This window comes from Alligator mississippiensis, chromosome 4 (assembly GCF_030867095.1).
Source record: "Alligator mississippiensis isolate rAllMis1 chromosome 4, rAllMis1, whole genome shotgun sequence".
In the NCBI taxonomy this organism is placed as follows: Eukaryota; Metazoa; Chordata; order Crocodylia; family Alligatoridae; genus Alligator; species Alligator mississippiensis.
In genome coordinates, this window is record NC_081827.1 from 95,115,576 (window position 1) to 95,128,623 (window position 13,048).

Below are 13,048 nucleotides of genomic sequence, written 5' to 3' on the forward strand. Positions count from 1 at the left end.
GCAGCAGGGAAGCAGTGGCAGCTAGGGCTGTGTGAAGCTGTGGCTGCTTCTGAGGAGATTCAGCCCAAATCTGAATTGAATCAGGGGACGAATAAAAAGATCTGAATCGATTCAAAGCTCTCTTTGCTGGGTCTCATCCCCTGCCTGCTCCCCTAGCCCCCCCCGAGCGTCCCCCCCATGGCTGTTCCGCCCACCCCAGCTCCTGACCCTTTAAAAAAAAGCTCCCATTCACTGGGTGATCCCCGCTGCCCCCCACTGTCCCATGCTGCATGGGGGAGCTGTCAAGAGCCCCCTGACCCCACCCGCCCCAGCTCCATCCCCTAAGAAAAACAAAAAAATCCCCCCGGGCTCACCACCTCTTGCATCAGCTTCGGGGCGTCAGGGGCACTCTGCACAATCCCCAACTCAGCACAGGGCAGCGGGGATCGTCCCCCGCGGGGCAGGATCCAGTGAGCCAGGGCTTTTCCTTAAAGGGCCATAGCTGGGGTGGGCAGGGCAGCCATGGGGGGGCTGGGGAAGTGGGCAGGAGTCAGGAGGCTCATGGCAGAGCCCCCCCATGTGGCGAGGGGCAGTGGGATCACCCCCCACTGGGCAGCAACCAGTGAGCAGGGGGCTTTTCTTTTTCAAAGTGCCAGGAGCTGGGGTGGGGGGGACAGCCATTGCCGAGGCTGGGAGAGCGGGCAGGGGATGGGCCTGTGTGATTTGGAGATTCGGCAGCATTGGAATCTCTGAATCAGATTCAGTCAAATTCAGTCACTGTCCCCCGAATTAGCCGAATCCAAAGCGAGTACTAGCTGCTTCGCACAGGCCCTAGTGGCAGTATTCTGCCACCACATTTCTGGACCCCTGGGCATCTGTACCTCTTGTATATAATGTGCACCCCAATTTCCCGTAGCTGGTTTTGGGAACAAATGTATGTGTTTTATGCAAGAAAAGATGATTTGTTTTTGTAGGACTTTTTTTATAACAGATAGTGCCCATATTGCTTATAGTTCTCTGTTCTGTCTGTTCACATTAACAAAGGAAGATGTACCTATATAATCTGGTCGTTTTGTGTCACGTGTTCTGAACTGGATTTATTCTTTATTCTATTTTAAAACTAGCAGGTGACACCTGAGACATGAACTGGTTCAGGGAGGCATGAGCTTTCATAGGCAGCAACCTATTTCATCAGACATTAGCATCTGAAGAAATAGCTTTCTGCTGATGGAAGTTCATGCCTCTCTGAATCAGCTGGTCTTTAAGGTTGCCCTACCTTCTGCCTGACTTCAGGTGAATGCAACTAAACACATATTTTAAAATTGGGTTGCTAATTGGTGTAACTTCCTACAACTGGCAGTTTTTCCCTCTGTCAGCATATACTTCCACCTTTATTCTTTTTGAAATACCTTGTCAAAACATGTCAGGATCATTATTAAGACACTTTTGGTTTTCACCATTGCGTTTTGATATGTATCTCGTCTTTGTGTGTTGTAAAAAGTTGTAAGAATATTATAAGTATTTATTCAGGTCAACTTACTAAATGCATCAGTTTTTTCTGTTATTTTTAAATATGTGTGGGCATGTGAGCATGTACATGAGGTCATAGTTTCATAGTAGCTAGGATCAGGAGGGGCCCGAACAGATCATCTAGCCTGACCCCCTGCCACAGGCAGGAATGAATGCTGGGTTCACAAGACCCCAGACAGGTGATCATCCAGCTTCCTCTTGAATTTGCCCAAGGTAGGGGCGAGAACCACTTCCCTGGGAAGCTGGTTCCAGATTTTGGCCACCCTAACTATAAAATATTGCCTTCTGATCTCTAACCTAGACCTGTTTTCCATCAGTTTATTACCATTGTTCCTTGTCACCCCAGGTGGTGCTGGGGAGAAAAGAGCTCTGCCTATTTGCTGTTGATCCCCCTTGATGAGTTTGTAGGCAGCCACCAGGTCCCCCCTCAGCCTCCTCTTGCTGAGACTGACCAGGTTCAGGTCCTTCAGTCTCTCCTTGTAGGGCCTGTCCTGCTGCCCTCTGACCAAGCGGGTGGCCCTCCTCTGAACCTTCTCCAGGCTGGCCACATCCCTTTTGAAGTGAGGCGCCCAGTACTGGACGCAGTACTCCAACTGCGGCCTGACCAAAGTCGCATGGGGGGGAGTATCACTTCTCTGGACCGGCTTGAGATGCACCTTTGGATGCATGACAAGGTATGGCTGGCCTTGCTGGCTGCGGTCTGGCATTGGCGGCTCATGTTCATCTTGGAGTCAATAATGACTCCAAGATCCCTTTCCGCCTCTGTGCTTTCAAGAGGGGAACTCCCCAGCCTGTATGTATGCTGTGGATTCCTTCTCCCAAGGTGCAGCACCCTGCATTTGTCTGTGTTGATCCCTATTCTGTTCTTATCTGCCCACTTTTGTAGTCTGTCTAAATCTAGTTGCAGCTTCTCTCTCCCTTCAAGTGTGTCCACCTCACCCCACATCTTAGTGTCATCAGCAGATTTGGACAGCACGCTTTCCACCCCCTCATCAAAGTAGCTGATGATGTTAAACAGTGTGGGCCCGAGGACCGAGCCCTGGGGTACCCCACTGCTCACATCTCACCAGGTTGAGTACAACCCGTCCACCACTACTCTCTGGGTGTGCCCCATCAGCCAATTTTTTACCCATCCAGCTGTGCAGGCATCAATGCCACAGTCACTTAATTTATTGATGAGGATGGAATGAGAGACAGTGTCAAAGGCCTTCTTAAAGTCTAGAAAGACTACGTCCACAGCGACACCATCATCTAAGGATTTAGTTACTTGGTCATAAAAGGCAATCAGGTTGGTCAGGCAGGACCTGCCTTTGATGAACCTATGCTGATTGCCCCTGAGCATGATCTCCCCTGCAGGGCCCCCACAGATATGCTCTTTGATGATTCTCTCCAAGATCTTCCCCAGCACCGAGGTGAGGCTTACAGTAGGCTTATAGTTACTTGGGTCCTCCTTCCTCCCCTTCTTGAAAATTGGGACCACATTAGCTAGTTTCCAATCCCCCGGCACCTGGCCAGATGACCACGAATGCTCATACAGCTGGGCCAAGGGCTCCGCAATGACCCCTGCCAGCTCCCTCAACACCCTTGGGTGGAGGGCATCTGAACCTGCAGATTTAAAAATGTCTAGCCCTTCCAGAAGATCCCTAACTACATCTGTGCTGACTGAAGGCTTGATAGAGCTAGCCCCAAGATTGTTTCTACCTCTGGTAGGTGGGATATCCCGGTCCCTGTTCAAAAAAAAAGAGGCAAAGAAACTGTTAAAAATATCCATGGCCATGCACATGGAAGTGTTTGATTTGGGTGTGTTCTCTTACTAGGTTGTAAGGTTCCTGCATTATGCTTAACCTCTGTTTCCTTTGTTACGTGTGTTGTGTGGTCAGGGCTCTACTGAGTTCTGCTGTGAACTACAGGAAGAACTAAAATTCCTAAGTAAAGTGTGCACGCACTTCTTACATTATTTGGCCAATGAAAATCCATTTGGAGTGTGTATTTTGTTTTTGCTGTTTTTTATCTTGGCTTCATATCCCATTCCGGTATTTCCAGGACTGCTTACCTGGACTAAACATTGTCTCTTTAGTTGATAGAGGAGGATTTATTAATAGGGAAAAATAAGAGAGGCCTTCCAATTGAATTTTGGTCTAAAAATATCCTTGCTGTTCTCAGGTTGAATAGAAATGATTCTGAATTGACTGCTACACTAGTTTTATTAGTGCAGTTAAATTAGGGGACCTGTACTTCTTGCCACATTCACAGCTTTCTGTTCATCTTTGGAGGACTTTGACTGAGTTCCTAAAACAGGATGATTAACTACATACAATTGTTTAAATAGGAAAAGTTGAGTATTACTAAAACAGCTCTTCCACATGAAAGCTTTAAATGTCCTCCGTTCAATTCTCCCTCTTTTTGGGATCTTTTGAGAAATAGGTAGGATTTGTAACAAGCTGACAATCAGAAAACATGGGATACTATATGAAAGAAACTAAAATGCTATCTTTTTGGGTTTTTTGTTTCTTAAAGTTTGTGCTTTGGTTTCTCAGTAGTTTTCTAATGTGGTTAGACTGGAAAGTATCCACTGTTTGGCACTTTATAGTACAAAACTTCTATTTTTTTTTAAATTAAAAGCTAAAATGAATTATGTTTGTATACCTGACCCTTTCCCCCCCTCATTTCAATTAATAAAAGAATAAAAAATATTGTAATATGACTAGCATAACTGGAATTTAACAGCTAAACAACTTTCAAGAGATTGAAATAATTTGTACTTTAATTCTCTTTTTGCTCTGTTTTTTAAAAAATTTTAAGTCTGATGTTTTTAGTATGGATCTGTGAGTACCCCAGTTATTTCAACCTATTACACAAGGGCCAAACCCTTTATCCAGTGGTTCTCCACCTTGTTAGACTCAAGGCAGCCCTCAGGAAATGCCAGTTTTTTATCTTTTACTTATTTTTTTTGACTACAGAAAAATAAGAGTGTTATTCTGTTGCAAACAACTCAGAAAGACCATGGCATGTCACAATGGTTTGGATGCTGTGGATTCCTATTTAGAATCTCTGGCTTTATCTTGTGAATTGTGTATGTGTTTGCACACCTGTCAGTGTTGATAGTGTGCAGTACCTTGCAACACCCTTAGAAGGATCCATGATACCCTGGTTGAGAATCACTGACCTAATGATTTGTACTTACTTACTTAAGTAATTTTTTTTTAAATGTTTCCGCTGATTTTACTGGTGGATGTCCTGGATATTATCAGTTGCCTGATGCTGATAATTGAATACACTGACTATACATAAAACTTTCAATTTTTTTATAAAATTATCTTTACATACATAAACTGGAATGTTTTTTACTGATGGCAAGATGCTTCCATGAATATTTCCACTTAAAAAAATTTGAATGGAAAGCATAATAAGAATTTATTGGAAGCTGTTAATTATCTTTGGAGGTCTCTGGTCCGTATTTCTAATAATGCTGAATGCCTGTACACACAACATGTAATGTATTGGTGTCTCAGGAAATAAGCAGGTACCATTTACAGCCACTGAGAAATAGGTTCTGTTACATTTCCCTGTGATTAGGAGCTTTTGTGTAGCATTCTGTTCTTAGGGCTAATGCTGACAATTTGAGTTACAGTTAAATTCTATAAGTGTCAACCTGTGGTTCTTCCATGAGAAGGATACAATTCAGTACAGGAATTTCTTAGTTTATTCCAAGAAGTCTTTGAAAGGGACATTGTGAATCGTTCCCCATGATTTAGTGTTGGCATGGGGACAGTCTTTCATCCTATTGCATATTCTGTTAGCCAAGACCAGGTAGCATGTTGGCATTTTAATAAAATATTTTAGTGCCTTTTTTTTACACCACTGGAAATAATTGCAGTATTCCTACTGTATCATTAAATTTATAAAAACAAAAATAAATGGCAAATGCAGCTTCATACTAAGTGCATTTAAACTCTTGACCTGTCTGGCTATATATCCAAACAACTTGCATAAATTTGGAGGTAACATAGTGTAGTTTCACACATTTCTTTGAGGGTTTCTGCATTCCCCTGGCATTGTGCTATGGAGCCACTTTAAAAGCTATGCCCATTTGGGCACAAACAGTATGTGTAGGGGTAGTGATATTGCCATATCATTATTGCTCTACTTGTCACAATTCCTTCAGTCCTGCTACATAGAATAAATGGATCTAGCCTTTGTGCCCTAATCAGTGTTTCTGCAACCATTACAATGTGATACTAGAAACTGGGTCTAAGATGAAATAACCAGCAATGGGCTTGTCCTCTGAAAACTGAGTCTTTCTGTTTTGGGGTTCTAAATATTCTTCTTCTAATGATATTCATATTTAATAGTCTCGCTTTCTAAGTAATTTTTCCCCTAATTGTCATCATTGTGAACTCAGAGTTGACAAGAGGGTTCTTTCCTTCTTTCATCATTAATAATTTTATTTTCTAGGTCTTATTTAGGGCTCTCGGTTATATTTATGCAAATCTGATGTTTTGGTCTTACCCAACATAAATGATCGGAACTTTATGATGAGTTCTTCTGATGACACTAGAAGAGTAGAATCTAGCGCAGTCTTTTATATCTGGCTATGCAGGATAGCTGGAGTAAAATACAATAACATTTTATTTATGTCTATGGGGTAAGCAGATGTTAGTTGGAATAAACAAAAAGCACAGATGTGTTGAATAAAAAAGTACCATGTTTATGGTCCTGTTTTACAGAAGAGAACAGCAATTGGAAGGAAGTAATACTGCATTAGATGTAAAGTGAAATGACACTAAAAGTTTTTGTCTTATTGTAAGCCTAGATAGACATGACGTTGCTAATTCTTCAATGCAAATAATAGTACTGTTTTGGGTAGGTAAGATTTTATGATTGAATAATTAATTTATTTGGGGGGGGAGTAGATTGTTTACTGTCTAAATTACCTAGCTTATTAAATGAAAATCCTATGAAAAGCTTTATTTCTTTATAGATTTTTTTTAATCAGACAGATGTCCCTGCCAGGTGTTTCCTGTTCCTGTTTTAGAAAGTAATCTGTTGTGGATACAGTTGACACCTATTACTCTGGTAATTTAGGAACAAATATATCCAGATGGTTGATTTTTATTAAATTAATACAAATTATTATTTTATTATGTGATTGGATATTTGTGCAGTGTGAAATTAAGTATTGAAGTAGTTGGCATAATTGAGGTTCAGTGGAGTGTGAGAAGGTAAACCATTCAGATCGTAGAATAAAAGATTAAGCAAACTAGATCAGGGCGCTTTGGAATTTTTTGTTACTTGAGAGAGCATTTGAGGACTGTTGTCACTGATGTTCCCAGTGATATGGACCACTTCACATTTGATATCAGCAAGTTGAACATTTTTGCCACTGCCTTTGGTACGTGATATAACTGCCCTACTCTGCTGTCTCCTGCCTCAACTTGTTAGCCTATCCTTCCTGGTCCACCAGTTTGTCAGAATTTCAGTCTTCTATGTTTTCTAATACAGCTCCATGTGCATGGTTTAATTTGTATTAAACTCATCTGCAAGACCTATCCTCTTGTCCACTTGTAAGTGAATGCTGAATTACATTTTCTTGTATGTATTTATTTCTCTTATCCCTTTTTAATTTGCTCCAGACTTAGAAAAAAACTTGTAAATCTGGAACAAGAGCTGAATGTGTGGAAAGCTCCTAACATCTGCTACCAATAAATGTTAATAAAGTAGCATTCATACTACTCTACCTAAATTGAAAAGTAACATAAATGTTACATGCACCTTGCATAAATATTACATGCAGTTTAGCAGTCTGAAATGCTATAGTTAGCACCCTGAGTCTGATCCAAAGCTATGCTTCCTTGGCTGGGAGGAGTCCCCGTCAAGGGCTTCACTGCACCCACCGGTTGGGAGCTCTTGTCGGCTGATCCATCCTCCAGCTGGGAGCTCCATCAGCTGACTGGGGAGCTTGCTGGTTCAGGATCAGAATGCCAGGTTCCCCGTGCAGCAGCAATATAGTGTGATGGGATCTGATGCTTGATCCCACACACCCTCCTGCCCATGCACGTGTGGCATAGCAGGAACTGCGCTTATGTGGATCGCACATTAGGTCCCATTGTGCCTTTAACTGCATGTCTGCCCAGGGTGGCCTCAGTGACTTGGTTATTTTAAATATTGTTCCCAACCTGTTGAAGCAATTTATGTCAAGCCGCAAATATTTTTTTTTAGAAATGGAGGATTTAAGTATTCCTTTCATCACCATTCCTTTATCACCATAAGATTGTCATGACCCAAAGGTCTGATTTTTTGTGTGTGCTTCAGCACTAAGAATTATCCCCGTGGGTTTACAGCTTCATTGCACAGAGGAGTTCTGCTGCGCAGAGAACCCGTGTGCAAAGGAGAGTTCCCGCCACTTTGCAGCGGTCTTTGCAGGGTGCATTTCCCTTTGCAACGCAGAAATGCACGGTGCAAAGAGGTCCCACTCGTCGTATGCAAATTTGTGCCCCGCAATTGGCTAGTGCTAAATTATTCACACGTGGTGGCTAGCGATTGGCCTGCTAGCCGTATAAGAGGCTTGAGCAGTTTCCGCCCAAGCCAAAGAGGACTCCGCATCCATCTCGTGGGGACTCTGGGTGTACGCGGCAGGGTAATAGAAACCCTGTGTGTTGCTCAGAGGAGTTTGGCGGCCTGATCCACCGCCCACCTCTTCCCGTCTTCAAACGGAGCCTACTATAAGACTTATCGACGAGTTTTATGCGCTTGTCCTGTACATCCAGAGTTCTGTCTGCGTGGAGCCTAGCAACCTCCACGTGTGTTCGTGTTTTCTGTTTGTAACCTCAACTCAAGCAAGTTCTCAGCCTACACCACGACCATCTCGGTGTAAGTAAACAATCTTAAAATCAACCGTTACGTGTCTGTGCCTAATTCTAGCTCGGCGACCTCCCTCTCCGACCCAGCCTGCCCGGGCTGCCGGCCACAGCCCGCGTGCAGAGCGACGAAAAGGGCCCGGGGCCTGACCTGGCCCGCACAAAGATCTTGAGGGTTGTTTTTTGTTTTTTAATCACGAGTCTCCTTTTCAACACTCCATTTCATTCAGCAGACCCTTATAGGTTAGAAACAGATGTCACCAAGTGAAGCAGATTGGTGTGCTGGGATGTGTCCTGGCACAGCTGATGTGCTTTGTTGAGGAAAACGCACATCACCTGTTTTTCCACCTGTTGTGGGGCAACAGGCAACATGTTCTCTGCTTCCAGAAATGTGCCCCCAGCAATCTCCAAAGCATGTTTTTGGAAGCGGGGGACCTCAACTTTCTCTGCCTCCAGAGATGCACCCTGGAGATCCTGGGGACATATCACTGGAAGTGGGGAAAGCTGGACAGGTTCTCCTGAAGGCTGAGAGGCCCAATCCTAAATAGGAATTCCTTGATCAAGGTCCAAGCTTGCCTGCCTGGGGCATTTGGAGAGTTCAGACAGCCTGAAGCTATAAAACAAATAGACATTTGGCACAATGAAGTACCACAAATTGTTGCTACCTTTTGTCAAGACAGTGTTTTTGGAGCAACAAAGGGTATGGATGTCTATTTGCTTTCATAGTAACATAGAATCATAGAGAAGTAAGGCTGGAAGAGATGTCCAGCGGTCATCTAGTGCCCACCCCCTGCTTGAGGCAGGATCATCCCTATCCAAACCACCCTATACAAATCTGTTGTCTAAGCTTTTGGCAAAAAAGCTTGTAGCAGTTAACTCTTACACAGTGCAAGACTGAACATGCTGTGTGCCTCCATAAAAAAAGTTTATGGCTGCACAAAGGCAATGTCTGCTTCCACTCATAGAGTCCACGTAAGTGGTCTTATATTAAGGTCAAACTGTCCAGGTCTTGTTAACACCATGAATACATGTTAAGAGGTAAGATCACCTTGCTGTTACCTATATTACTATATGGAAGAGTGGCTCCATACTGTTATTAGAAACCCAGGGAGAGAAGATGGTTTTGGTTTAGAAAAGAGGACCCTGGTATGAAAATGTTAAAAATCATTGATTTTACTTATGGCTAAGCTCAGTTTCAGAATGATATAAAGTATAGTTTATTTCAGTGTGTACTATAAGCAACAACTGGAGGTGGTCAGGGAAGAGACAAGAACTAGGTAGTGTAGTCTAGTTTTACATGCATATTTAACTGTGGATTAAGGGATGGAATCAATATTTTTCTCCCATTTTGAAAAAAGTGGTGTCCTGCATTGTGTAAATTCAGCAGTGTGACTATCTTTTCAGTAACATTATTTCTGAGCAAAATGTAAAATCAATCTTATACATCATCAGTTTGGAAATGATTCACAGGAAGTAGTGATTCCTTTTAAACTAGTGGTGCTTGTTTTAGTTCATATTGGCATATAGCCGGAACAAGTGTCTCTGCCAGTTTTACTTTGCTGTATCAGATAGTAGTTTGTCCTCATTCTGTCTACAAAAAGGTAGGATTCCTATTAGTTACATCCAAGTGTATGTTCCTTGTATCTTCTGTGGTACTGTAAAACTGTTTGTTCAGTATAGATTTAAAGTATTTTCTGCATTTTAAAAATTGGAACAGTCATATATATTATACTCTGCTCTAAACTAAAAAATAAAAATGACAATGCAGATTCTTCTCACAGTTGGCACGGGCTCAAGGGAAAAGCTCAGCAGTCTTGTTGCATTTACTCATGGCTATTCATTGCATATTGGAATATAAAGTTAACTTAGTTTTCAGTTTAAGATTATCTATTGTTTCATAGACGAACAAGTGTTTACCTTTTGAAATTGGCAGAAAAGGGAAATGTTGAACAGCAGTAAAAAAAATCCCTGCAAATGTTCTTTGGGCTGAGTGAATCTGGACTGTTCCTCAGCAGTTTTGTAAACTTTGAGATGCATATATTGTAGTACTCTTAGAACATACATTTTTGTAGTTTTCTTTGAACCTTAATTTCCACATATCTAGGACTGCCTTACTTTACTTAATTTGTGCTTAAATGAAAGTGTGTTCATTTTATGCATCAGGCCATACTTGTGGTCACTACATCTTACAGTGGCAAGAAGAAATAATATTCCAGCTATGTAACTGGCAGGTCTTAGAACCTGGACAGACTGACACATACACCAGTGTAACTTCTAGAGGGATCAGGTGTGTGCCAGCATAAATTACATTAGATTTAATGACGAACAAAAATGCAGTGTCTCAGGTAACTACCCTGTAGTTCACACAATGGATAGCTATTACTGTTCCTTCCTGCTAGGCAGCAGGCGCGTAGGATACCCTATTTCTTTTAGTTACCCAGGGATGGATGCAAATGGGTGAAACCTAAATTGGTGTAACTTAATGTTAGTACAGTTTTACTCCTGGTTATTTCTGAGGTAGTTGTTCACTAGGTTAGGCAAAATGAATCTGGTTAGGGGCTTACATCATCTTTCCAGTTGTTTTACACTAATGTAATGCTGATTATCCCATTTTGTCTAAGTGCTTTACCTTATCCTTTTGAGTTATTTTGAGGAGACTCATACCTTGTGACAAGGCATTCTAAGAAGAACATTTGAGGCATCTCTCTTTAGATTTAAGATACTCCAAGGTTTAACCTGCTAGCCTGGGGCTTCTCTGACTGGGCTCAGTGTACTGTGGAGGGGCTAGCTGGGGTACGAAGGTGCTTCACACAGCCCTGTCAGTGTCTACATATGTGTTGTGACAGAGTAAATAATTCTGCCATAGGATAGTACTTGTGTCTGGTAGTAGTATCTTATGGCGGAGTTAATTAGTTTACTCCTTCCTAATAGTACCACATGTGTAGGCAATGACGTTTTACTGCAGAGTCAATTAGTCAACTCTGCAATAAACATCTTGTGTAGATGAACCCTAATTGAGAATCATTGCTAGAGTATCAGAATGCTTATAGCCAACAATGATGAAGGCTCTTAATACTGTTTCATAATTGTACTTGCCTGGTAATAGTGTTTTCTGAGATAGCAATACTGTCTTATCTGATAGAACTTTGTGCAGAAAATTCTTCATTCATTAGGCACCCTGCTCTGAAGGTACACTCTGCTCCTTCCAGGTTCTCAGTATAATGGTGGTATTCCTAGTATTGTAATAGTTGATAATGAGAAAATGTTTCTCACAATCTTCTGAAAAGTGGGAAAATTAATTGGACCATCTTGCCTGTTCAAGCAAATTGTTTAGTGTAGTACTTTATCAGTTGGATAGAGTTGTATATGTGAAGGATTAAGGCGCAATTTAGCCGGAGACATTCCTGTAAGAAGTTACCTTTACTCTGTTGTTTGCTTAAGTGGAAGACTTTTCTGGCTGTCAGCAGGCATGTCTACACAAGATGTTTACTGCGGAGCTAATTAGTTAGCTCCGCAGTGAAGTCTCTGCATTTATACATGCAGCCCTATTAGGCTGCAGTTAGCTAATAACCTCCACCGCAGGTTAGTATTTGTAAGTACAAGTACTATCCTGCTGCAGTTTTTTAGTGCACAACACGTGTAGATGCTGACAGGGCTGGCTGAGGCACGAGGGTTTTTGAGTTGTGGGGGGTGCCTGGCAGCCCCGTGTTAGAGCACCCTGGTGCCCCAGCCAACCCTTCTGCACCACATTGAGCCAGACTGACTTCCTTGGTCCCCTGCCAGCCGGAGATGCTCTGGCCCGGCTCAACATGCTACAGTCTCAGGCGCATATTCAAACAGCGTGCCTGGGAGCAATAAACTGCAGTGCGATTTGTGCCATATTTTATCATTGCACGCTAATAACACGAGTAGACATGCCCCGCTTGTCTTAAAATATTACCCACATAGGATTTCTTTAGATCCATTTACAAGCTTTCTGTTATCTTGACAAGAGCACATTTTGGGAAATACAGACTTCAGACAGCATATTGGAGGAGAAGTGACCAAACTTTCTAAATCTCCTAGCTGCAAACCAAAATCCTGACATGGCTGAGACCCAGAGGGGACACCAGCTTTTGAAATGAAACTTGCACTGGTGTTAGTGATCACTACACAGTGCCTCAGCTCATAATTTCCCTTTATGTTACTTTAAATAAATAATAAACAAGACTGGAAGAAAATAAAAATAGAAAATAATAAACAAAAGATGAAAATGCATTTAGTGAACTACCTCTCTTCCTTCAGTAGTCTCACTTAAACTGTCTGAATATGGTTGAAGAGCTACAGTTTGGTTAAAGTGGACTAAAGACACACACATCTAGTTGTTGAGAGGGGGGGGTTGGTTATTTTAAGAGAAGAAAGAAAATCTTTGTGTTTAGAAAACGGAAGGGGAATTTAGGCTATTGTTTTGGAGAGCAAAAAATTAAACACAGAAATGTATATTTCCAGGCCTTTTTTTAAATGGAATGACCAGGGCTTTTTAATGGAATGAGTTCTAAATATTAAATATAAATGCTTTCAGTGAAACATTCTCTTGTCTCATCTTTTTTCTAATTCACTTTCTCAAAATGAGAATTCTGCTCTCAAATAACAAGGACTAACAGCTGATACAGCAACATTTTGTCCACTTTTCACCATGTGCT

The 13,048-nt window shown here is 42.0% G+C and overlaps 1 protein-coding gene across 2 annotated transcripts in view; it reads left to right on the top strand.

Annotated features, from left to right (window-relative positions):
* The window catches only part of CDK17 (cyclin dependent kinase 17), a 161,704-nt gene that overhangs the window by 65,198 nt on the left and 83,458 nt on the right, over positions 1 to 13,048 (top strand). The window lies entirely within an intron of this gene.